Source organism: Scatophagus argus, chromosome 1 (genome assembly GCF_020382885.2).
Source record: "Scatophagus argus isolate fScaArg1 chromosome 1, fScaArg1.pri, whole genome shotgun sequence".
In the NCBI taxonomy this organism is placed as follows: domain Eukaryota; kingdom Metazoa; phylum Chordata; class Actinopteri; family Scatophagidae; genus Scatophagus; species Scatophagus argus.
The window spans coordinates 28,782,775-28,809,556 of record NC_058493.1 but is presented as its reverse complement, the minus strand read 5'-3'; the positions used below and the strand labels follow the sequence as shown (position 1 = coordinate 28,809,556).

At 46.3% G+C, this 26,782-nt stretch overlaps 1 long non-coding RNA gene across 1 annotated transcript; it reads left to right on the top strand.

Annotated features, from left to right (window-relative positions):
- Positions 1-21,877: 21,877 nt before the first annotated feature.
- LOC124064014 lies at positions 21,878-26,008 on the top strand. Its single transcript, XR_006844201.1, has 3 exons — positions 21,878-22,359; positions 25,050-25,119; positions 25,464-26,008. It is a non-coding gene; the product is annotated as an uncharacterized LOC124064014 (long non-coding RNA).
- Positions 26,009-26,782: the final 774 nt, after the last annotated feature.

Sequence of the window (26,782 nt, the reverse complement as noted above, 5' to 3'; positions counted from 1 at the left end):
ATCACAACCCCAAAGACTCTTCGGTTATTCTCACAAATGACAAAGAAAAGCAGCCGATCCTGACATTTGAGAAGAAAGCTGAGACGATAAGTCGATTATCAAACTAGTTGGCAGCTAATTTTCTTTCTGGACACACACATCCACACACAGAGCTGCGATGTGATGGCTTATGAGAGCTGATAAACCAACACCTCAGTGTTTAACAGGCAGAGCCCATTCAGACCGTCTGAAAGGTTTCCAGAGAAACATCTGTCTCCATGGTGATAAAGCCAGAGAAGTCCCAAACACACAGCAGCTTCTTCGTCTTCTGCTTCTTCTTCATCCTCCCTCCCATGAGGCCCATTCTGATCTTTATGTGCAGGACAAAGATGCTGCAGCACGTCTGAACGAGGTCGTTTACGACACCTGCAGGACCCCAGCAGGCTGCAGCGTACAAAACACAGCGACGGGGTACGACGTCCGGCCCTCCGGGAGGCGCCCAGGCAGCAGCTAAGCTAAAAGGGAGAGGGCAGGAGGTGGGGTTTGAAGGGGGAACGGAGTGCTCAGTGTCGGGTTTCATAAAGGCTCCGCTGGAGCTCAGTGAACCAGAAGGACAGGAGGAGGACGAGGTCCACCGGTGCAACCTTCTGCATGAGCGCTCCTCTTCACAACACGCTGGGAAACTCTTTCAGGTGGAGAGTTCATCTGTGGTCTGTGTGTGCGTGTGTGTGTGTGTGCATGTGTGCGTGTGTGTAAGCTTGAGAGAAAAGTGCTTGTCCAAAAAGTATTCAAAATTCACTCTGTTTGTCACACAAAGCACTGGCCGCTTTAATAATTCAGGGCCAAATGGGATTCTGGGAAGATGAAGCAGCAGATAAGCTGGACAGTTACCCCCTCACCCCCCTCACCCCCCTCAGCTCCCTCACCCCCTCAGCCCCCAAAATGCTCTGTCATAGAAAAGCTCCATTATCTGTGAAGGGAACAGGAAGAAGACTGAACAAAAAAGGGAATTTTTAGCAAAAACTAAATATAACAGGTGATGCATTGAGCATTTGGAAAACTGCAGATACTGCGTCTCTCCTGTAGCCGCCAGTAAACCCCAGCAGGTTACAAAATTAAGAAATAAAGTTAACCCTTAAATGCAGATTCCTGCTCCCCTGAGGATGAAACATGAACGTTCCCTGCAGACCGCTGAGCATGTGACTGTGGCAGGACTCATCTCTGACCACAGTCTGCTGCAGGTCAGGACAGTCAATGGTCTCCTAAACTCAGCGCCTGCTGGACAGGATGTAACCCTGCAGACAAATTCCACAGTTTTCTTCATTACAGATTATTTCTGTGTAATAAAAATTTGCAGCTGGCAACATAACTCATCCAGAAGATTTTATGAGTTGATTTTAAACCAAAATGTGCCCGTGGTGCATTTTATTTACATGAACACATCCATCACTTTGCTGATGACGCTGTGTGCTTCTGTCATATTCATACTCATCAGAAAACTTTGGTTTGGTTTGTACTTATGGGTGGTAAAATGTGATCACAGAAAGGTCACAGAGGAAATGAACCACAGGAGGCTCTTGCTGTTTTTGTCTGATCAGCCTCTCGAAACTGCATTTTTGTTGATATTTTAGCAGCCTGAGGTCACACATCACAGTGAGCTCAGTCGCGTCTGGTTTAAGGCAGCTGCTGAAGGGGAAATACTTTGCTTTGTGGAAAAATGATGGTCTTAAAAAGTCGTTTCTGAGCAGCTGTGATTATAAACAGCTGTAACATCCAGTTGAGGGTGTGTGTGGATTTCATTTTCAGCCTGATGTCACAGTACAGCAGTGCCACGAATCTTCTTACGGGGGTAAATTTGTGTCGCTGCCTTGTCACTGTGTGGATTTTGTGTTGTTTAGTCATCACATGCCTGATGTGTGAAGGCCTTTAGGTAGAGCCTGGCTGTTACCAAATATTTACTGAGTAAAAGTCAGTCAGGGCCTCAGCGCATCACACTGTATCTCTGTGCGTCTTCTTCCACTTGGCCAAAATCCACACGACTTCACCACCTGCGACTTTCACCACAGGGAGAACCAGCAGCTCGACGGGGAGAGGGAAAGGCCTCAGCCGGCCCTCGTTTGCCACTCACACCGGCTTCGATAAGGGCAGACAGCTTGGACTCCACTGGACGGCAGGAGGCCGAAGACGCCGCAACTGACACTGAACAGGAAGTGAGCCTCATCCCGACACAACAAAGTCGCACGTCTCACACTACCAGATCAACGTCCAGTGCAGGCAGGCTCATACCGACCAGAGAGGGGACTCAAAACCTGGAGACCTGACTGGACAGCCTCCGTCCAGTGAGTGTGACTGTATGACACACACACACTTCAGACTGATTGAATGTGAACCAGCAGGTCACTGAAGCCCTCACCTGCATGTGCAACAGGAGAGAAGAAAGCGGCGAGTGAAGCAGCCGTCAGCCGCCGGCGAGGACAGATGAAGACAGACTGAGGGAGGAGGCGAAGCCATCATGACTCTCATTAATCCTGCAGGGCTGCCTGGAACTCGCTCAGATCCGTTCATCTGAACGGCAAAACAGGAATATTTTCATTTCATTTACCGTCTGGTTCAGACTTCCTTATCTCAAGGAAATTCAATCGAATGCAACTGGACTTAGTAATTTGTCTTTGAAGACGTTTTCCTCTGTTGAGAGATGGTTTTTCTAATTTCACATAGATGGCTTCTTTTACTCCTCTTTCAAACCATCTATCCTCTCTGTCCAAGATGTGAACATTGTTGTCCTCAAAGGAGTGAGCTTTCTCCTTCAGGTGTAGGTAGACGGCAGAATCTAGGCCTGAGGAGTTGGGCCTCCTGTGCTGATACATGCGCTTGTGTAGTGGTTGTTTTGTCTCCCCAATGTAGAGGTCTTTGCATTCCTCATTGCATTGGACAGCATACACCAGATTGCTTTTCTGAGTGTGTGGGTTCAGTCTTTGGGATGTACCAGTCTCTGTCTGAGTGTGTTGCTGGGTTTGAAATACACGGGGATACGGTGCTTGCTGACTGTCGAGCCTATGACACCACTGGCCATGTGAATGCCTCCACAGAGGTTAAATACCTGGGTCTCCACACCAGCTAGTTGGACTAGTCCCAGCCTAGTCGAGCGAGCATGAACTAATGAAGCCTCTTGGATGAGAGGTGAAACGTCTTCAAAGACAAATAACTAAGTCCAGTTGCATTCGATTGAATTTCCTTGAGATAACCATGACCTGGATGAATGAGAATATTCACAGGCTTCAGACTTCCTTGCTTTTCTGCTACCTGGGAACTTTAACAGAAAGCTTTCAGTATGAATGTCTGCTGCACCTCTGAAACAATTTTATCTGTTTATTTCGCTCTTTGACGGAGCTGAGGAGGTTTGCAGCCTGTTGATCCACACTGAAGGTCCAGATGTCACCAGGAGAAGCCCAGGAACATTCTGTCTGATACGGTCCTGCATTTTCACAGTAAAGCATGTGTACTACATTAAAGTAAAAGTACGTTAATTGACATGCGAGGGCACACAGACAGGCACTGCTGAGGCCTTCTAAATCCATCCACGTGGCGCAGACGGTACGAGTTGCTTTTGAAAGTTAAGGTTTGGTCAGATTACTCAGTTATGGTACGAGAGGAATCAAATATCTGCAAAATCACTCAAAACATTCACTGGCTTTTCCACAGTCCCAACACGTCCTGCTGGCCACTTCCACTTTGTTTTTGTCTCTTTGTCTCAGCTGACAGTCCTCATTCAGAGTGTGGACTCTTGATTTCTAAATTACATCCCATCACAAGCTCTAATTTCAGTGGGCGGTTGCCATGGAGCCGTGGAGGCTGAGGCGGAGAGTCAGCCTCATCACAACGAAGGCCTTGAGTCTGTGCGTACAGTGTTTGATACTGTCAGACCAAACACACTCGAAAATGGAAGGAGGACTTGTGAAATGGAAGAAGTCCTTGAAAATGTCCTCCAGTCCTCCTCTGGTTGCTGTATTTATTTGTCCTGCCTCGTTCTCGCCTTCCTCCTTCTGTTCTCGGGCTCTTCGTTCCCCTCCTCTCACTGTTGGTGTTCTCAGTGTTTTTTAATAAATTACCACCTGAAGCTGCCGTGCTGATTACAATGCATGTCTGAGTACCTGTAAATCAGCTCTGGCCTGAGAGCAATGTGAGCGAAATCCAATTTTTGAGCGAGGACAGACAGCGATTACTTTAATGGATCTCGGCGTGCGAGCAGTCGGACAATGAAGGTGACTGAGTTCGAGTGAAGGATGATGAGTGCGCAGAAACAACGTGAATGTGAGATAATCACAGGGGGCTGTTGAGTTACTCCACCAGAAATGATCTTATTACTGAACATATCCCCAGGGTTTCCACTCCCTGATTATCTGAGTGATCGTGAACAGATATGAGTTCCTGATGTAAAGCTTCAGTGTTTGGACTGGACGTCTGAATCTTCTCATGTCTGATTATGTTATATTGACTGTTTATGGCTGTTAGTTAAATTCTTGTACGTAGTTAGAAGAAACAAAGATAAGTTATAAGAGACTCACAACTTTAACTTTTCATTTTCAACTGTTGTTTTCTGCTTGGGTTTTGAGTTTGCTGTCGATTCATCAAAATGAAACTGATCCTGAATGAAACCCAGCTTTACGTGACCTCCGACAGCACATGAATCGTCCTCTCTGGGATTCCGGCCCAGTTTTACCACGGCAGATTTGGTGGAAATCCATCAGAACTTTGGCCAGAAGTCGGCGCTAAAGGGAGGTTCATAAGAGGAAAGGCTCATCCTGTGGGGAGCACGAATGTCCTCACTGGCAGCCTGCTTGCCTGTGTGCAGGTGGAAACGCAGACCTGGACGGTCGTCCTCATTGCTCAGAGACGTTTTTGCATTTTAATAAAACAGGGTGCTCATGAGAATAAAAAGCAGCAGAGGCAGTGCTCACACACCCACAGGTCAGGATGCTATAAATGTCCTGTGAATCAGCCTCATGAGAGACACAGGCGGAGCTGGAGTGACATTAGAGAAAGTTTAGACCAAACTTGGGGAGCAGTTTGGGCTATTTCTGTCCCGAGCTGAGTCAGTGAGAGTCGAGGTATCCATAACACCCGGATGAACAACCGTCCGGGTAATTTCTCCAGAAAAAGCCACTGGGATCTCAGTTAAACACTGAAGTGCTGTCTTTCAGCTCCAGAAATAGATTTCAGTGTGCTCAAACACAAAGATGCATTGCATTGCAGTTGAATGGTATTTGGAAACACCCACAGCTTCTTAGCAGCTTCTCATTTCATTACCAACACCCACTATTTCATTAACGCTTGCTGTCTCACACTGTAATGAGCGTAAACGAGCAGCGACCAGCCGCAGCAAACTCAATCTGGAGAGCACAGAGGAGCCGCATCATTAATCTCCATCCGGTTGTGTCTGAAAACACACAGAACACACATGTCCACGCGTCTCTCAGCCAATTACAATCCAGACCCCCCGAGCGAGCTCCTCTCGTTCAGGTTCTCCATCCCGACAAACTGCACCCCTTTAAAACCAGTCATGGGTTGGCCCCTGACGACAGCGCTGACTTTCTAACCCTCTCACAGGACCCTCTGAGGTCTGTCATTAGTAATTCATAGGTCGAGGCTAAAAAGCCGAGGAGTCGGGCCTGGAGGACATCAGGCAGCATAGCTCTGCTTCTTCTTCAAAATCTCCCCTAAAAACACACACTTTTCAGAGCTGTTTCCTCTTCTCTCAGTTATTCTCCTTTTCACTTCATGTTTACTGGCTTTTGGAATTCATTTCCCTTGTTTTCCTGCCATGTTTTTGAGAAGCGCTGCTGGGAAACGAGGAGCAGGATGTTGTTTATTCATCCTTTGCTTTTTCCATCTCGCTGTGGAACTAATGAGCCACATTTAGGTGGTGGCGATTTCACGGTGCAGGGACAACACAGGTCAGCAGGTGATTCAACTCTGACGTTCGTCATTGTCGTCGTCATAGCTAGCGAGGGGGGGGGGGGGGTTGAGTCGATCCCTGCCTCCGTCCCCTCCACTGCCAGGAGCTGCCATCCCATTTAGGGAGACTTTGAAGGGGAGACTGCTTGGAAATGGTTTCGGCTTTGATGCAAAGCTCTGTGGATTTGTGTCAAATTGGGCCTCCTCGCAGGCGTCCATCTTACGGAGGGCAAGCTTACACACACACACCCATACACACACACACTCCAGGCTTTGTGGTTTTTCTCATCCGATGCTCTAATGAGTGAAATGTGGTTTATCCTCTTCTGAAGTGCCGTTTTGTCTGGCTGCTGGAAAAGGCCTCGAAGGAGAGGAGAAGGAGCTTCACCAACACAGACGCTCAGGGATGAGATATAAAGCAGGGCTGGCCGAGGTCACAAGGAGCTTTGGCAGAGGTACACACACACACACGCACACACACGGCTGTGGCGTTATGATGGCATGTCCTATTAGCTCAGCGGTGGGGGGGGGGGGGCTCCATCTCTGAAGGGCTTCGGCTCCCTGAGAGGAGAAAAGGCTTCACTACGGAGGAGAGACAGAGTGAAGCAGAAAGATGTGTTGGCTGCAAAGACAAAATGGTATAAAAATGAAAGAGTAAAAAAATGTCGAGACCTGACAGATTAGGAGGAAGAGGAAGCATCAAGTTTCAGTTCAAACCATCAAGTAGCCTGAGCAGGGTGAAATCAAAATCACTTTGTCTTATTTCAGTTAAGCTAAGCTTAATTTGCATGATGTTTCGGCCAATGACTATGTGAAGTCAATTTTCAATCTTAATGCTTCAGCACACCAAGACATTTTGGACAATGCTATGCTTCCAACTTTGTGGCAACAGTTTGTTGAAGGCCCTTTTCTATTCCAGCATTACTGTGCCCCAGTGCACAAAGCAAAGCTCCATAAAGACATGGTTGGATGAGTTTGGTGTGGAAGAACTTGACTGGCCCACACAGAGCCCTGACCTCAACCCCATCCAACACCTTTGGGATGAACTGGAACGGAGATTGTGAGCCAGGCCTTTTGGTCCAACATCAGTGTGTGACCTCACAAATGCTCTACTGCATGAATGGGCACAAATTCCCACAGAAACACTCCAACATGTTGTGGAAAGCCTTCACAGAAGAGTGGAAGCTGTTAGAGCTGCAAAGCTGTCTGTGTGTTTAGACTGAGACGTCATTAAAGTCCCTGTTGGTGAGATGGGCAGCTGTCCCAGTATTATTTATTACAGCTCTGTATTCTTCTGTTCAGCAAGGAGAGTCTCTCTTCTGTTGACTTCACCTCGACTGTGGTCAGGATGTCAGTCCGAGTCCTCCACAGGCCTGACAACCTCCCCCTATAATTTAATCAGTTTGAGTGATGGAATGACAGGAAGATAGAGCTAGATGGAGGGATGAAGAGATGAAGGGCTCTTTGTTCATCCAATTTTCTCACTGCTCTGCTTTACACACCTTCTTACTTATTACCCTGCTTGTAGAGAGCATTATATAAACACATCAGGCCTGCCCATCCAAGGAGACAGCAGTGAAACGAGCGCTGAGTCACTGTGTTAGAGGCATCGATCATCCAGAGTGTGATATGACATCAGCTGTCGGATCAGATGGAAGAGCCTTGACTTCTGAGTGACTCTGCAGGAAGTAATCCTGATCACATTTAGCAACATGTGGACATTTTGACATATATGCCATCATACGAGTCATATCAGAGTCAGATGAGGACAGAGATGTCACTTTCATCTCTGTTGGTCCAGCACTGATACATGACCACTGACTGTATATAAAGATGGATGACATGAGAGCTCCCTTAAAGTGAAACCAAGACATCTGTATCGCCACCTGGTGGCTGGCTGCAGTACGGCTCATAAGCTCCTCCCCCTCCATGTTTGCAGATGGGACACGAGCCAAATTCAAAGTACAGGTCTAATACAATTTTGTCAAAGATGGTTTCTGTCATTTTAGGTAGTTCTTATCACGCTGACGTGTGTTGTGATGAGACATCATGCCTGACAGCTGAGCGCTGCTCCTGATTGGCTCAGATGGGAAATAGTGAGGTTTACCACTTTGTGAAACATGATTGTTTGAAGGACATTAGCACATAAGGAAAACTTAATGGAGCTGGACTGAGCAACGAAAAATAAATTACATTTACTACTCTGCATTGATACTGTTGAATAATTACCTGAAAAAGTCAAGAAAAAGTTTGTGTGACGTGATGTGCACAGCAGGTCCTGATCCAGCCAAGTCCTCACAGGATCCTACACTTCTTATATGAACACACTGACAGACTCTTTCATTAGCTGACATTAGATCCTGCTTATGATGAAACGCCAAAACTAGCACTAGCTGCCTTAGCTGAAAATAGCACAGCTCCAATTAGCCCGCCGTCGCCCCCCCTTCAGAACAACTCTGTCAGAGAGAATGAGCCTTGATGCCAAGCCGGGACCCTGCCATGTCCTGCTAATGGGAAACTAAATGTCCCCCCAAGAAAAATGAAGACAAAGGTCAGATAACACTGAATCCAGCAGGGAATATTTGAGCTGAGGCTCTGCAGAGGCTGCGTACAAGAGGTTCCAGGAACCAGAGAGCACACAGCACCTTAAATAGACCACTACGTGCAGATGATGTTACCTTCATGTGAAAGAAGACGTGAGCTCGCTCATCGTGTTGCTGATGAGCACACTGATATCTTCAGCCACAAGCTTTTCGTTAGACTGGTCTGCAGCTTTTTGGTCTTAGATAAGTTGAATCAGATTTGTTCTGAGCCGGGAAGCCGGTCAGAGATTTCATCTTTATCTCAGCTCCTGCTGGTTGCTGGGACCAAAGGTCAGTCAGGAGACAAGGACTGATGTGGGTTAAAACAACAGCTCCTCAGTAATAAAGCCAACTTTTAATCCCACAGTTTTAGCCAGGCCGCCTCAGGGATCAGAGGGATCCATCGAGTTACTGCAACCGCAGCCCCAGTTGGAAAGCAGAATCTATTTTCCCCCCAGCTCATCAGTCGGATTGCTGGGACTCTTCTGAACATGAAGATGAGATGAGGTGAAAATAGCTCGTTGTGAGCTGGTCTGAGCAGGTCAAACACTGAAATAACACGGTCTGAGCACGCAGCTCAGGCCGGCTCACAGTGACTCATCGCGGTCACCAAACACGTGCACACGGCTGCCCAATGAGAGCGTCGGCGTGCTGGGACAAAACTCCAACTGCGTCTACGAAGAGTTTCCAAGTTCTGCTGTACTGCTAGTGACCTTCTCTCCATCTCAATAATGGAATAATGGAATAATAGGAAAATAATTCATAAAGAAGCTCCCTCTGTCACGTTTTCTTTAAAATCAGACAGATGGATGCCACTCTCCAATTCAAATATCATCATCATCATCATCGTCATCATCATCATTATTATTATTATTATTATTATTATTACCAGGTGAACACCAGGTTACCTTTGTTACATGTAATTCACTTTCTGTCTGTGAAACAGTTTGATGCCTGCATCCAACAAGTTTCAATGAAAAATTTAAAAACACGTGAGACTCGCAGTATTCTACTGACAGGAAATGCCCAAAAGATCTGAGACAGCATGTTGATGAAAGGGAGCATGCAGACAACATGAACTGAAGCTGGAAAAAATATATTTTTGTTTGGAACAATGGAAAACATGAGGGATGTTTTGAGAAGAGGGAGAACATAAAGGCTGACTGCTGAGTGAAGCAGCACACAGCAGATACAATAACTGTTATTCTGAGACATGTGAGCTGAAAAACAAGAACGTCCTTCAGAGGAAAGGAAGAGAGGAAGGAAGGCATCTCGGATTACAAACGGGACTCTGCATCTGTCGGAGACGCTTCAAAACTTTGTTCTGAGGCCGCCTGTCATCTCACAGCTGTGTGCCGGTTGGCTCAGTGTGTTAATACAAAGTAATCAGCAACCGCAGCAGAAAACTGATGTGAGACGAGAACCTGAGCTGGAAAATGTCAGTCCAGAGTCTGCACACCAAACCGTCTGTGGTCTTATTGTTATCGTGTACGTTCAGCACATCAGCTCGACTTCAAATGCGAGGGAACGACGCAGTCACACATTCAGACAAACAAACTGCATCGGCTTCAAGTGAATCAGAAGCATCAGACTCTCTGTATTCGCCAAATGTAGTGTAGACAGCAATTTGAGCTGGAGTAACAGCGTCACATAGCAATAAATAAAAACAGTTAAAAAGAACAAGCTAGTATTTAACTGTAAATGTCAAACATATCGTGGAATATTCTCTCCGTGCTAATCACACATTTTCATGGTTTTATGTGATGTGATTTCCAGTTGTGACATTGCAAGTTGTTTATTTAATTTAGTTCATTATGGGATGCATTCAGTTGTACTGACAGCAACTAAAAATCCGACAGGATATTGGGTTCATTTTAGCAGAAAGCTACCAGCAATTTAGCATCAGCTAACAGCCAAATATTAGCACGCTATTAGCAAAGCTAAGTCACCAACACCAACATTTTCCATGTGAGACGGGATGCTAACAGTGTTAGCAATTAAAAACATAAGGCAAGTCAACAACAGATAAGAACAAAAAAACACAAATAAGCAGACAATCCAGTGAGCTTTAAAGGGACAGTTCACCCCAAAATCAAGAACGCTTATGTACAATAATGCATGAAGACGTCGTCCAAATCAGAGACAACATGATATCATCTGGTGATCGTGACTCTCACTGGAAAACAGCTGTTAACCCTGGTGACCGTACAGGTTCAATGAAACACCGTCTGATCAGGACTTTAGGAGCCACTTTCCGAACAGGAACCTGATGCTGACAGTTGTGTATTATTGAAATATGAAATAACGAAACATTTTCCAGATAAGAGCTGGTACAAAGGAGAATGATGATGTCTTTAATGGAACAATCCATTCCAGATGTTATGTCCCATGTACTGAAAAGGAAGACAAACAAAGACTTACACAAAACCAGCTTTGTAATAGCTAACACCAATAATGATGATTCAAAATGTAATTTGGTGATCAATTTCTTCCTGAAGATTTTGATCAGCCTATAAAGGTGTGTTTGCTGTTAACTCCTCCCAGGTTTGGCTCTGATCTTGGCTCCTGGCTGAGGCCCATTTGTTCATATTCATCAATATTCAGAGCACTGGCATCCAACACTGGAGCAACATTAATTTTTAATTTGAGTGATGATCCCCCTGTAAGACTATAATCTCCTGGTGGGTGAGGGCTGGAAAGATTTCTGAAACCATCACTGAAATCCAAACTGAGCTTGGCCTTCCTGGCAGAGACGGTCGGAGTGCAGCCACGAGCGTCTGGGAGCCGAATCCCCTGTGGACGGCATACACAGGATATACCACATCATCATTTTATGATGTCTGATGGATCCAGGCGTCCCTGTGAGATGAAGGGCTGTGATTGAGTGTATTTGGTGGAAGAACTCTCTCTCAGCCAGCCACATCGGCTTTAAATTATTGATTCCCTGCGTGTCGCTGAATGCTGTCCAACAGAATGAGATGACGTGTTGAACTTGTTGCGTTCAGACGACAAGTTTACTGCATCTGTTGAGGAGGTAAAAATAAAGGGTTCTGTGTTTCCCCTAAAGCAGGCATGTCAAACTGGTCCACAGGAGGGCCGCTGTGGCTGCAGGTTTTCTTTCCACCCAAGTAGCAGCACACCAGACTTGACCACCACCAGACTTAAACTCTCAGGGCGTCCTCATAGTTTTGTCTACTTTGGTGTGTGTTGTTCAAGTCCAAAGAAAGTACGGCTTCTGTTTCAGCATGACAGTGTGGATGTAAACATGACCTGTGGTCCAGGAGAACATAAAGATAATTTTAAAAGCAGTTTTTTTGTTTGTAGATTTGGGAGACAACAAGAAAATCAAGTCTGGCTTAAAGTTCGCTGCTATGCAACACCAGCAGGCGTGGGGCCGTGTCGACCAATTCAATATGTGCCAGCAAATTTATCATTTTTCCACTTTTTCCATTTTTCAAAAGTGAAATTTTGAGACCAATACCAACAAGCACATGGGCTTTGTATTTAAGAAATAAACTTGTTAAACAGTTTCTTTGGCATTTCTGCACTTTTATTTAGTTATTTGTCAGCTCACATGTGCACCAGTGCCAATATATCTGCAATAAGCTAAGGCCCAGCTGATTCATCTGTGGAGCTCGAATGCAGACGGCAAGATGAGAATAACTTTCCAAGTTTGTAAAAGGAACATAATTTTATAAACTTCTGCGCAGTTTTGGCGACTGACAAACCTTCAGATTCGTGAATCCAACATTCAGTCTGGACTTCCTGGATCGTCTTTGATCATCTCACCAGCACACCCACACAAACACAGATTTGTGCGAACCGGTCCTGATATTCACTGTCCAAAGAGGATGATGATGTTTTTGACTCTGAGGGCTGACTGACCTTGTTTTTGTTGTTCTATATTCATGTATTAATGTTTGCTTAAGGAAACAGTGAGCTTTGGCATCATTGGCACCACTAATTTCCACCTTTTTGTACAACATTTTTACAACGATGGATAGAAAAAAACGCTGCTGGTATTCATGTTGCCCAGACGGTGAAACCTACTGGTTTGGATGACCTGCCTTCCCTTTTCCAGTTTCCAGCAGACTAAAATGCCCCTTCATGCACAAGAAACAACTTACTGTTTCCTGAAGAGGGTCAGTCGAGGATGTTATCAGAAACCTTTCAGAAGCATCTGACGTCTCTGTATGGAAGATGACGAGAAGACGAAGTTGTCGTGGTCTCCGGTACGCCGAAGCCTGCGGTTACCTTCCTGAGCAGATACAGAAAGTGTGTGCGTGTTGGGAGCTGCAGGGCTGCCGACGCCGTGTGACGCCACCAAACCTAAAAGCACCTAAAACAGGAATGAGTTGGGTTTCTCTGCAGCTGAACAGTGCTGAGACGAGAGCCTCATAAGACGAATGTGCATTTATACGAGGCAGCAGAGGATGCTTTGGCTTCTCCTCCAGCTCCTGGTTGCCAGATTGGGCAGGCTGGGTGTCATATCTACTGAATGGCAGGCAGCTTTCAGATGGCTTTTTCACATTTCAAGATGCATTTTTAATCACGACTTGGCTCTGAGTATCGCCTCGCCACCCCCAGCACACAAAACACCAGGGTCAGCAAAGAGTGCTGGCTGTACGCTCTCCACGGAAAATTAGTTTTGACAGCGTTTTCTGCTGATTATAATGGGAACAAATTGAGCTTTAAGTGTGTTGGCTGATGATGGAGCGTACGGTCGTTAATGCTCGGCCCTGCGGGGTCAGTAAACACACTCACAGAGATACGGCAGCGCAGGACAAACCTAATTAATGCAGCCACATAAGCGGTAAAATATGACATTTATACGACTTCACAAAAACCCACACAGAGTCAGGATTTAGTCGTGTCCCCGGTCATTATGGGGTTTTAATGATTTCCTGTGAACGCTGCTGATTGAATTGTGCATTTAAAACAAACTAAAGCCTCATGCAAACCACAAACTGCTCTGCTGCCGGTGTCCAAGACAGACAAAGTCCACTTTCACTCACTTCCTGAAGACTGGACAGCTTGGGCCATCATTTTGTTGGTTTTTATGATTTCAGTCCACATCTTCCCGCATCTCAGCAATGAAATTATAATTGATAGAACAAAATGAAGTGGAATTACCCTTAAAGGTGCTCTTGAAAAAATATAACACTGATCTGCCTGAGCAAATCTTCCTTTCTACAGCGTTAAACGGCGCGTGAGTCTTCATCCTCTCCGTGTCCTGTGTTTTCCCTGAGAGGAGGACGAAGGAAACCCCTGACCTGAGCTCCGTGCAGCACATTCGTCAACTTTGTCTCCAGTTCTGCTGACAGCAAGAACAAAGAGCTGCTGGAGAGTCAGAGGCGACAAACCAGCAGAGAAACAGCCAGGAGCTGAGAGTCCTTGGATAAATGTGTTAAAACATGTGATACAGCAGATATGACTCAGAGCAGCAGCTGTTGTTTGTCTGCGTTTTCTGAAGACATTCCCACTCAGGGAGTCCAACACGGATCGTGAGCAGCGGACACATTCAGAGACGAGCGCAGGCTGACGTGGGCTGGAAACCATGACGACGACCTCTGACCCGTTCCTTCAGGACGACCGCCTATCCACGCACGAGGAGACTTATCCAGTAAACAGGCGTTTAGAGAGTCTGTGCTGACTAAATTCAGTCTCTCTCTCTCTAAATTCGTCGCTGGTGCAAAGTAAAGCAAAACGGCGTTGCAGCGTCCTGCTACACGAGTGGAGAAGCCGGGGACAGTTTTAAAACTTAAAGCTCCAAACTGCCTGTCTGGTTTAATCCAGATCTCCAGAAGCCCTGAGATCCCACAGTGGTTTGAAAAGACGGTATTTACACCCTTTATTAAGGTGAAGTCTTCACTCCTGAAGTCTTCACTGTAGTTGCTAAGCTAAAAGCATTAGCGCACACCTTGAATGATGCAGGTGCACGAGCTTGAACAAGTACACAAGAACCATTAGATGATCACTGAGAAATCCACCCTGAAGGCTGCATCGGATATCACATATCTGGGGAAAGATTCACAAAGTGGCCACCAGGACCAGAGTGACCAAACGAGTGGTCCAGGACGAGTGCTGGAAAGGGACACGAAATGCTGCAAAGCACAGACTGAGCACAACAGAACATAACAACTACCCCCCCCCCCCCCAATAAACATCAGCATCAACACTTTCTGATGCCGAGACGAGTCCGCATACGAAGAGCTGTGGACTCTTTTCCGTCAGGTGGAGGCAGAGCTTTATGACGACCAACATCAGCGCAGTCAGAGTCGGACTGATGAAGGATCAGTGAAGGACTGCGGAGAGGTGAGACTGGTGACGAATGTGGGCAGGATGTTTTCCAAAGCTCAGGTGACTTTATTAAAATGCTCGTGCTGTCGTCTCAGACGCGACATGACTGAGAGTCGCTTCAGCGGCAATCTGGAAAGTAATCAGGCCAATTTGTTACCTAAATGACTCCTGTCCCATCGGAGAAGTGCTGGTCTGAAACCAGCTGAGTGATTTGTCATGCTGACAGGAACAAAGCTGCGGCGTGAGCGGCGAGGTTTGGCAGTGACTAAACAAGAAATTACAACAACTTCTGACCTGCGCAGACTGAAACACACACAGTGAGTTTAAAAAGTTTGTTCAAAGTTGTTAAAGAGCAGGAAGCTGCCAAAGAGGAGCGAAAGAAAATTACTCATCGCCGCTATCAACACAGGACCAGAAACCAGAGGACGCTCAGTTCAGGTCTGCTGGTTTACGTGACCCTCCAGGAGAGTTTGGTTATCCGAGGACGTGTCTTAACCACACATGAACTAATTTCACTGGTCACACCACAAGAATATGAAACCTTAAATAAACAAATAAAACTTGGCAGTTTAATTTTAGCCATTAGCTTCTTGTTGGGGTAAGACCTGCCTCAGACTCACATCAGATGAAGATCGTCCATTCAGACCCTGATCCTGACTCTCTTCCTGATGTTACTACTACAAGAGAACGTGACACTGTCCTGTGAGACGTTCTGGATGGGAATCTTTCATAGTTTGCACTGCTGAGATCTGTGGTTAGCAACAATGCTATCAGACTGCAACCAAGCAGGAATAGAGATGGTACATGAGGAAAATTTATCTTCTTCAAACTGAAAGGGAGCTCACTGCGTTAGATCATTACATTGTTTTAATCCCTGACACGACGTCCCATCAGTCAAGCTGCTAACAACAGGAAGGAAACAAACAGGGTGGAGCAGGACGGAGTAAACAGTCCAGTCAGTTTCCCTGAGTGATGTTTGCCTTCCTGAGCTCATTCTGTCAACAATGTCACCTTCAGCGTGTGTGTTCGTAATGTGTGCAGGTTTCTGAGGTGTCGCGTGCTGCCGTCGAGTCTGTCAGACCAGAATCATCATTTATCATTCGTGTCAAAACGAGTGAAAACCCTCGAGGGAAAAGGAAGTTAGCATCCTGGCCTGAGACGTCTTGTTGGACCTCAGCACGAAGCGACAGATGAAAAAACGTCCTCTGTCTCCAGGTCCAGACTGGATGTTCACGTCTGTCCAAGAGAGTCCAAGTCCAAGTTTTACTCCTTTAAAGACTCTTTACTCCTGCGTGCTCAGACAGTGCAGGTGAAGGTTACTGCACACAACACAGAGTGAGAACCTGGACTCTGTGATCCCCATCAGTCCACATCATCGCAGCAGCAGGCGTGTCTCATGGACTAACTTCCCATCAGCATGTCAGGGAGTGAATAGTGACTGAATTTTCATTTTTGGTTGAATTGTTCCTTTAAGTCTGCTTTCAAAACAGTTTATCAACCCAAACGCTGTATAATATTTAAACAATATTCTCAAATGAAAACTGTCTTTGTTAAAAAAATCAGAGTCTTGGCGTGTTCTGTAGTAGACGACAGCCAGACCTCGTCTTTGTACTGGAGCCCACGTGGTGCAGACTTTGGCCTCTGCATCGCGTCCCCCGTGTGTGGGAGAGCAAACTTAAGCCCGACTCGAAATCTACTATACAGAAGCAATTACAGGAAAGGCTGCCAGACGTAAGCGGTATCGAACATGCTGTCAGGATTATAACTTTAATAAGAATTCTAATGACTTTCCTGTGCAGATGAGTATTAGACTGAGGACAGGTGGGAAGCATCAATGGCTTCACATCTATTTGATGCGAGGTTTAGGACACCATTAGTCCACATGAGCACACAGGAAGTTTGAAGTGTCAAAATCAGGATTACTGACTGAACCTGCCACACAGATTCCTGCTTTTCATCGCACATCTCAAAGCCAACAGTTTGCTGTGGAGCAGAGAAACGCCAGCAGCCTCTGACACCAACAGGTTGCTAACGCTTGTTTTGATGTTTTCAGTGTGTGTGTGTGTGTGTGTGTGTGTGTGTGTGTGTGTGTGCGTGTGTGGTGGGGGGGTGTTAGGGTTGAAGAAGTTAGACTGTGTGTTAGTGTTGGGCGACTCTGCCAGGTCCTCCTCCTGCCAAACCTTCCCCTCATGCCACCTTTTATGTTAATAATAAAACAGCTCATATAATCTGACAAGAGATGAGCCGTTGGTGTGGTACGCAATGAAAAATTTAAATTTCAGTCGTTCATTGATGCAGAATTAACCGTAAAGTGCAGCCTCATCGCCATTTTAACAGCAAGACTTTCAAGACTGCCTGTCAGCAGTCACAAACACTGAAGTGTGACTGCAGAGGGAAGACGAAGCTGGCGAGAAAAGTTGAATTCTGGCCTGTGACACATGCAACAAGTCTCAGTCCACTGAAACAGGTCTGCAAAAGGACAAGAGTGATAAATGTAGAGGAACTCTTATCACTTCTTTCCTTTAACTTTCAGGACAGAGTGGACTTCATGATCCTCTTCTGAAACTGCATCAAATGACTGAGCCAGTCTGGTATTTACCAGGGATAATGGACACGAATCAACGTTTCAGTTCACAGATCAACGTAAATGTGTGATTCTGACACATTAATGCATCAACAGCTATAATACGTTGAAGTACACTATACAGACAAAAGTATTGGGACAGCTGACCATCACACCAACAGGGACTTTAATGACGTCTCATTGTAAACACACAGACAGCTTTGCAGCTCTAACAGCTTCCACTCTTCTGTGAAGGCTTTCCACAACATGTTGGAGTGTTTCTGTGGGAATTTGTGCCCATTCATGCAGTAGAGCATTTGTGAGGTCACACACTGATGTTGGACCAAAAGGCCTGGCTCACAATCTCCGTTCCAGTTCATCCCAAAGGTGTTGGATGGGGTTGAGGTCAGGGCTCTGTGTGGGCCAGTCAAGTTCTTCCACACCAAACTCATCCAACCATGTCTTTATGGAGCTTTGCTTTGTGCACTGGGGCACAGTCATGCTGGAATAGAAAAGGGCCTTCAACAAACTGCTGCCACAAAGTTAGAAGCATGAGGGGCCGAGCCCAAACCCTGAGAACCAGCACCATGAAGAGGAGTGTCTGGATACGTTTGTCCATGTAGTGTACATTATTGTGAAATGGGCCATTCTGCATAGTGAGTACTGTTGGTATATTTGGATGCTAATACTTAGTGAGATGAGGCATGATGTGTGTGTGTGTGTTTATGTCTCAGTATCAGTTTCAAACGAGTGTGTGTTAATCATCTGTAGTCATGTTAGAAGGAGATCAGACAGGATATGAAACAGATGTAATACTTGCACACACACACAGATCACAGTGGGGGACCTCAGCTCCTCAGGAGGAGCACAATGAGCTCTCATGGATCCAGTTCGCCTCCTCTGACAGACAGGAGGAGGATTAAATACCCTTAGAGACAGCTGGACGTCCAGGAGGACGAGGCAAGACGGACACATCGGCTTTGATCCTGAATGATTTGACGTCACTGAGTCATGAGAGAACAAAGAAGATGCGAATATTCATCAGCAGACATTTTCCTTACAGGTTTGAGTACACACAGCACATGAAAATATAAATTAACATTTTAATTTGAGCTACGAAGTCACAAGGCAGTATGTTTCAATGATAAAAACTCCCTGAGAAGACAGAAACCATCTTTGGGAAAAATCTGACATGTACTTTGAGATTAAAATAAAATAAAAAATAATTGAAAAATAATTTCCAAGAGACCAACAGTCCAAAACAAGCACACAGTCCCGGTGTGCTGCGGTTTATTGAACTGATCTTCATAATGTCTCACTTCAGCCCCTGAGCGCTCGACGACAGAGACGCCGCAGAGACGAGGGAGTGGATGGAGACAGAGCGAAGGCCATCACACTCATTAGTCCTCCTCGTTCGGCTCTCTGCAGCAGAACGCGAGTCCAGTTCAGCTCCACTGACGCTGTTGTCATATACATATGCATAAACAGCTTTTAAATTGTATTCACTTTATTTCCCATTTATTAAATCTTAGTTTCTCCTGTTTATGCACTGCAATAAATAAAACGGAGGGAACTGAGTTATTTTATTGTTGCTGGCAGATGGGAGGGTCCTCCGGTGTCCATGGCTGAGGTACCCTTGAGCAAGGTACCTAACCCCCACTGCTCCCCGGGCGCTGCACGCGGTCGCCCACTGCCCCGGGTTTGCTGTGTGTGTGTGCACGTCACTTGGGTGGGTTAAATGCAGAGCACAAATTTCGTTGGAGTGAGTTCCCTCCAATGACAAAATATGTCACTTCCTTTCTTTCTTTTCTTCTAATTATTTTTCCATTATTATTGAGGTTAGGTTTGATGCCAGTTCATGATGAGGAGGGTATTTCAAGTCAAGGTGGAGTCCAAATAGATGCACGTTTCCTTCTGTGAGGTGATACAAGAAAATGTAAGAAAATGTAAGAAAATGTAAGGAAATGTAAGGAAATGTAAGGAAATAGGTCATGAGATGTTGAGAGATGCTGCTGTAGAGTTTTTAAATTATTTTTTTTGTCTGAGCACCACAAGTGAAGCGGGCATCTCCAAACCTCCGCAGCTCACACCAAAACAATCTTAATTAATGAACAGCACCACAGATGACAGGGAAAATACGTAGCTTTGGCTTTGGGGTGAACTGTGCCTTTAAGCAACGAATGCGAGTGAAGCACAGCTCAGTGACCACTGCTCAGTTAAAGGAAGGAGAGAAGGGAGTGGAAAACACAAGCAGATCATTAATTCAGAGAGACAGATCAGGAAAACAAAACTTCTAAAAGTCAAGACGCTTGCTGAAACTTCTGAGTGCTGCTCTGCTTCAAGTGTCCCCCTTCAGGACCAAACACACTCACAGTCCACTGCACCGAGTCCCGCGTCTTCTGATGTCACTGCAACATTCATTCCATTTGTGATGTTACACACCGCAGGACCTGTTAGCCAACAGCCAAACACGCAGAGGCTTGATGGGACGAGGAGGACGAGGAGGACGAGGAGAGGCCGGTGCAAATGAAACACAACTCTCTGAGTAAGTTTGGGAAGAGAGGTCCTGGTGACAAAGTGAAGCCTGAGCTGCCTGAGGAGGCAGAAGAGTTGACGTCTATCGTCAGGGAGATTTTAGACTTTCAGGTCTGGTCAGGTCTGGGCCCTTCTATGTGGAGTTTGCATGTTCTCCCTGTGCCTGCGTGGGTTTTCTCCGGGTTCTCCGGCTTCCTCCCACAATACCAAAAACATGCACATTAGGTTAATTGCATCATAAAAGGCAAAAATGCATCCAAAGGAGGCAACAAGCAACTTGCGTAATTGTAGACGTTTCCACACATGCAGTACAGTCACTGCTACAAATACTAGAAAATGAAAACTTGACGGAGCAGAGGACACAGGCTTAAATAAATAAATGTCTTTAAACGGCTCTGATGGAGCGCAGGGTTTATCAGAAGGACAGCTGCTTTACTCCACACAGATTTACCCAGCAGGATCCCATCCAATATTAATCAGAATTATAATTTTAGGCCCACCTGACCTGCAGATATAACTGTGAACTGAGGCTGAGCAGGTAGCTGTGCAAACATGTCCTCGTCCTGTTAACGGCAGCTTCGAAGGACTGAAATTTACTGCAAACTTTTCAGCTTCCAAGAGGAGGCAGCTTTTTATTCTAATACACCTGTGACACCTTCTTCTAAAGCACCACAGTCAGGGTAAACCAGTTACCAGCTACACTTTTCAAATTTTAGAAATATTTGATTTTTGTTATTTTTTAGGCTCACTGAGTTGTGCCATCCCTTCAAACTAGCGCTGATGTAATCCCCTCTTTTCAGCTCTGGTCAGGTTTCTTCAGACAGACTCTGACCTCGTCAGTTACTGCATGTATTAATAAATCAAGCTGAGGACACTCGGGTCCTGACAGGGAGGAGGGATACGTTCCCCACCAGGGCCTGACCACAACGTGACTCCAGCCGGCCTACTTTCAGAAAGTGCCTCTCTGCAGGGGAGGAGGGAGGGAGGAAAATTGTCTGGAGAGGAGCTGAAGGAGCAAAGCTGAATGAACTCTAATTAGGACACGATTGAGGCCAACTCTCACAGCTGTAAAAATCCATTAACCTTTAATCGTACAGTTCATCGCGCTCTGGAGGTTCGAGTGAGTGTGTGAGTGAGAGGAGAACGAGAGGTGGAGCCTCACGTCCGATGGGAAAATCACCCGTAAAGACCAGCGTGAGTATATGAGTCTATGAGTCAGAATGTGGATGTTAGAGAAAAATATATGAATATACTCACTTTAACATAAAGCTTTGTCAAGAACAATAAGCCACTGAAGTCTTCAGATCTACAACACTGTTTCACACAGTGGTAAACACGTGAGTGAGTGTGAACGAGTCCTCCGGCCTTCAGATGATCAGTAACAAGACGTGGCACCCGTCAAACAATCAGCACCAATGGCCTTTTAAAGTTTAACACGTTGGCGGTTAGTTACATCATCAGCCTGCAGCCAATCAGGGACGTGTTCTGAGAAAAACCTGAAATAAGATGCCAGGTTGCTGACACTCTGGCGCAGGTTGACGATGGCACGCGGACGTGATGTGACAGGTGGACGTAGCCTCCGTCAGCCACGTCACACAGTGAAGCGAGTGTGATGTGACTGCTGGTGTACTGAGGAGACCACATCCCACATCGTCATGGTTTTCTGTTTGTTTGTTGCTAAAGTCTGGATTTTATTTGGGAGTTTATCAGATGTATGTGCCAGATGTCCGGTCCAGAAAAACCTTAAATCACTCAAATCTGTTACTCGACTCAGAAGGTGAACTTGGATGAAGACCAGAGGGACGTACTGAAGGGGAACCTGCTCGGGTTCAGCTCACAGCCATCACGTGAGGGCTGACAGACTCTCGCTGATGCTGATTAGCTGATTTGGTGTCAGTTTAATCAGAGTTTGTGTGCAGTAACTCTAATGAAAGCTTCACGCTCTGTGTTTTTCCCAGGAGAGTTCACACTGAGGCTGTCGGGATGCGAGGAGTTTAGGGAAACGTCACATGGCTTCATGGCACCACACTCACCTCCTGTGGCGTCTACACATCCAGGTAAACCTGAAGCTACTTCACTGAAAACCACAGGGACAGGTGTGAAAACTGTTTGTTTATTTGTGATTTTAGCTGACCATTGAATTCTAAAAGGCTCTGCAAGCAAAAAAGTTTCTGCAAGTTTCAACATTTGACTCCAGTGTTTTCAGATGAGGTGGTGCTGAGGAGGAGCTGATGTGCCTGACACCTCCACCTCCACAGATTCAGCACTTCGACTCTTCTTCCTCTCCGTTGCTCCTGCACTGCACTTTCTGCTAGCAGAGCACATTTGGTGAACGTATGGAAGCTTTCTTGTGTGTCCCACAGCAGCTCAGAGGCAGCAGTGACAGCACAGGTGCTGCAGGTACCTCGGTCCTCCACGGCCACCCGAACCACAAACACACAACAGGTAATGAGCTGAGGGCGACAGCAGCAGCTTCCGACTCTGCAGACGCACAGACAGCTCCACGGACAGACAGACGGGTCCACGGACAGACAGACGGGTCCACAGACAGACAGACGGGTCCACAGACAGACAGACAGGTCCACGGACAGACAGACGGGTCCACAGACAGACAGACAGGTCCACGGACAGACAGACGGGTCCACGGACAGACAGACAGGTCCACGGACAGACAGACAGGTCCACGGACAGACAGACGGGTCCACGGACAGACAGACAGCTCCACGGACAGACAGACGGGTCCACGGACAGACAGACAGGCAGACGGACAGACAGACGGGTCCACAGACAGACAGACAGGTCCACGGACAGACAGACAGCTCCACGGACAGACAGACGGGTCCACGGACAGACAGACAGGCAGACGGACAGACAGACGGGTCCACAGACAGACAGACAGGTCCACAGACAGACAGACAACTCCACGGACAGACAGACGGGTCCACGGACAGGCAGGCAGGCAGACGGACAAACTGACAGACAGACAGACAAACGGACAAACGGACAAACTGACAGACAGACAGGTCCACAGACAGACAGACAGGTCCACAGACAGACAGATGATCAAACTGATGAACAGACAGACAGACAAACAGATAGACTGACAGACAGGCAGACAGACTGACAGACAGACAGGCAGACGGACGGTCAAACCGACAGACACACAGTCAGATGGACAAACTGACAGACAGACAGTCAGACAGACAGACAGACAGACAGACAGACAGCTCTGTGTTGTTGTAAATCTTCCATAGAAAAGCTCGTGTGACTGAAGTGTGTTTTATGATGAACTCATGCAGCAGTTCAGTTTATTTTAGGTCAGTAACACACAGAAAGTTGAGTTCTGAAGGTGTAAGTAAGGAAAATATAAGAATATTATATCATGTATAATGTAAGAATGTTTCCTTTCTGGACATTTTGTGAGTTTGTGAGTCACTGCAAACTCGCCCACCACCAACGCCGCGCTGCACTTTTCTTCCGAGCAGCAGGAGGCTCAGACTGAAGCCATCCTGACCCTTTAATAACAGGCTTCACCTCCCAAAGCTCCTCATTACAGACAGATGAGACGCTGGATGATGCTGCTGGCAGCCACACGCCACATTTCAGCCTTCATCCCGCCGATATGACGGGCTGGAAACACAAACAGAGAAGACGCCCGGGCAGTTTATGGCGTGGTGTGTGTGTGTGAGTTTGTCCTGCCTCTCTCCACCCTCTGCGGAGGAGAATAAACACCCCCTGTTGGACAGACTGAGGCACTGCAGTGCCAGACGAAAATCAAAGAGAGAAACGTGAAATGTGGTTGTCAGTCACTTAACTCCGTTAGCCCACAGATGTGACTGCTGCTAAATCACACTTTTACAACCCAGCCCACAGTGAGCAGAGAGCCAACGGCACTTCAAAAGAGCAAAGATTGATTTAAGGATATCAATTTGAACTTTATTTGTCACCACTTTTGAGTGCACTCATTTCACGGCCATGTTGGCTTGGCTGCACTTGTGAGCGCTGACTGGTAACGTGGTTGCTGTTGTCATGGTTACCTGTGGTTTAATCCAACCTCAAAACCGCTGACTGGACCTGAGTCTGTAACTTGTGCGCATTGTGACGCATTCTGAGAGTCGCTGTCACCTGTGGATTTAAAGTCGAAATCCACAGGTGGAGAATTATTTAGTCACTACATCAAATCCTGAACATTTTAATTTTTTACATGACAACAATTATTTTCTTAACAATGTGATTTAAATGTTAAATAACCTGATGATATGACAGCGAGTGGGATTTAAATATTCTCCCAAACACACACACACACACACACACACACACAGTAGCCCCGGATTGAACAGCAGCCTTGTGAAATGATGAATTGCTTCTTGCAGCTGTCGTATTTGGCAAAAGACAAACTGAACCGAAACACACAACACACACACACGCAGACACACACAAACACACACACACACACACACACTCACAGTGTGTGTCACAGCCAGGGGGTGTTATTTAATGACGGCGTCATCGGGGTCAGCAGGCAGATCACCTGAAGGCTTTGACGGAGAATTCCAGCTGACTGTCTGACCTTTACACACACACGCACACAAACACACACACACACACACACACACACACACACACACACACACACACACACTCTGTGTCTGGGTTTCACACCATTCAGATGAACATGGATGTTGAAAACGAGCATTTTGACAAGCGTTGACTTTAATTATACATGATGATGCTGAGCCACAAACACGACGGAGCCAATTATAGGAACTGCTGGCATATTAGCACAAATGACAGTTTATTAAATCCCAATCATACACTCGCTGAAGCAGGATAAAGCCTGTGTGTGTGTGTGTGTGTGAGAGAGAGAGAGAGAGCTGACACTGGCAGATGCACTAACACACCGTTGTAAACCACATGCCTCCATCTAAAGAGCTTTAATCAGCGGATTGACTCACAGCAGGAAGTGATCTTCAGCGTGGATCCAGCAGGTGAAGTCAGACGTGTTCAAGCTGCTGCAGCGTGAAATCTGAAGGCTGCAGAGAAACACACCCAGATGTTGCTGTTACGCGCTGCAGCTGTTGGTGCGGTGCTGATTTTGAAAAATACTTCCTTCACTTTGTCTCATTGTTTTACAGCAGGCAGGTTGGAGGATGATGTTGGCTTGTGTGGAGCGCCCATGTGACCAGAGGTGCTGGATGGACTAACGTGAGTGAAACCGGAGTGAAGGCAAACTCACGTCTTCCTCAGTTTGCGTGACTGGATTTGCTGATTTAAAGAAAATAATAATAACGCACCAGATTTAAGAGTTTATAACCCTGCAAAAATGCCTCAAGCAAATGACTTCAGGGCAGGAAAAGTGAATTTCTTTCTCCTGACTATGAAGGCTTCACTGCCACAAACTTCCCACAAACACAAGATGAGGTTGTGATGCGGTTATGGTTCCATGTGAATTGAAATGTATCACCTCATCGTGTTTTATTATGGTTAAATATAGACGCTGTGGGCTGCAGGTTGTGTCTGCCTTCCTGTATGTGTGTGTGGTCTTCCAGGTTTCCCCTGCATCCATCACTGTGGCAGCACCAGACAAACCAATCTCCTCCCTGTCTCTTCTCATTCCATCACACTCGTCCAGCCTGCAGCTTCATCAGCTGGCCGGCTTTCATGAAGACACACGAGGACGGATCATCTCGCAGTGAGACGGACTAACTCAGGTCCTCTCTGTCCCTGTGAGACCCGAGGCCTCGTCCTGTGGCTCTGCTCTGTCTGAATGTTTCCTCAGGGTTTTACTCGAGCTGAGGAGACTGAAAGCGATGCTGTTGGATTGATTAATTATCTTTGAAATATCGATTATTTTGAATCAAGAAAACAACCGCAGACCTGTGTGTAAAGTTTGGTCGTGAGCCAGACGGCTGATCAACCGTTTCTGCTGATGGATCAGACCAGACTTAATAAAATAAAATAGCAACAAAACCGAGTTAGTTTGTTAAAGAGCCAGAGACACAAAGTCAAGTTAATCTGCCCGCCTTAGCACACAAAACAGAAAAGATTCATTTCACAGCAAATTCCACTGATTTTACAATTTGACCCACACAAGCATGTGAACTAAGACCTAACAGGTAGCTCAGAGCTGAACTCACAACATGAAACATCAGCTGTGAAGCCCTGCGAGGAGGCTACGAGTGGATGATGGGAATCCAGAGTGAAACAAAAGGATTTCATATTTAAATTCAAGTCACGTTAATCTGAAGTCACGACAGTAATATGTTTTTATAAAACGCTTTTGTTTCTGCCTCCACCAGCCCGCCTTGAAAACACATTTACGTAGTGACTCTAACTGCTGTCACAGCTTTCAGACACAGAAAGGCCTGAGGAAGAATCTGCTGCATTATCCATGTGGCTGACTGATACGAGCACAGATCGGTCCAGGCCTGTTCTGCTCGCCAAGGACGCACATGGAGCTGCTGCAACTAAATATCTATCTTTGAAGTCGAGTGTGATTTTTATTTTGTATTCGGTGCACGGTGACCTCACAGCACTGTGATTTAGAGGCCACGAATCAGTCATGCTGCTGTGGCACAGTTCAAATTAAAGCCGCTCTTCCTCACGGTCGATCCCAGGCGCCCCCTGACATCCTGCAATCATGTGGCTTTATTAAAATGTCCCTGTTGGGGTCCAGGAGGGCGGGATCAAATCTGCTGCCAGCGTTAGGCTTCACTTTACGACCTGTTATGTATTTCCTGTCTGTTCGCTCAGAGCGTGACACCTTTCACTGGCATCAGTGGACAAAAGAGGGGACCACTGTGGTTTGTTTAGGTCTGTGAATGTGGTTCTGTTATTGGGCTGAGAGATAAGACACAACTGAAGGCTC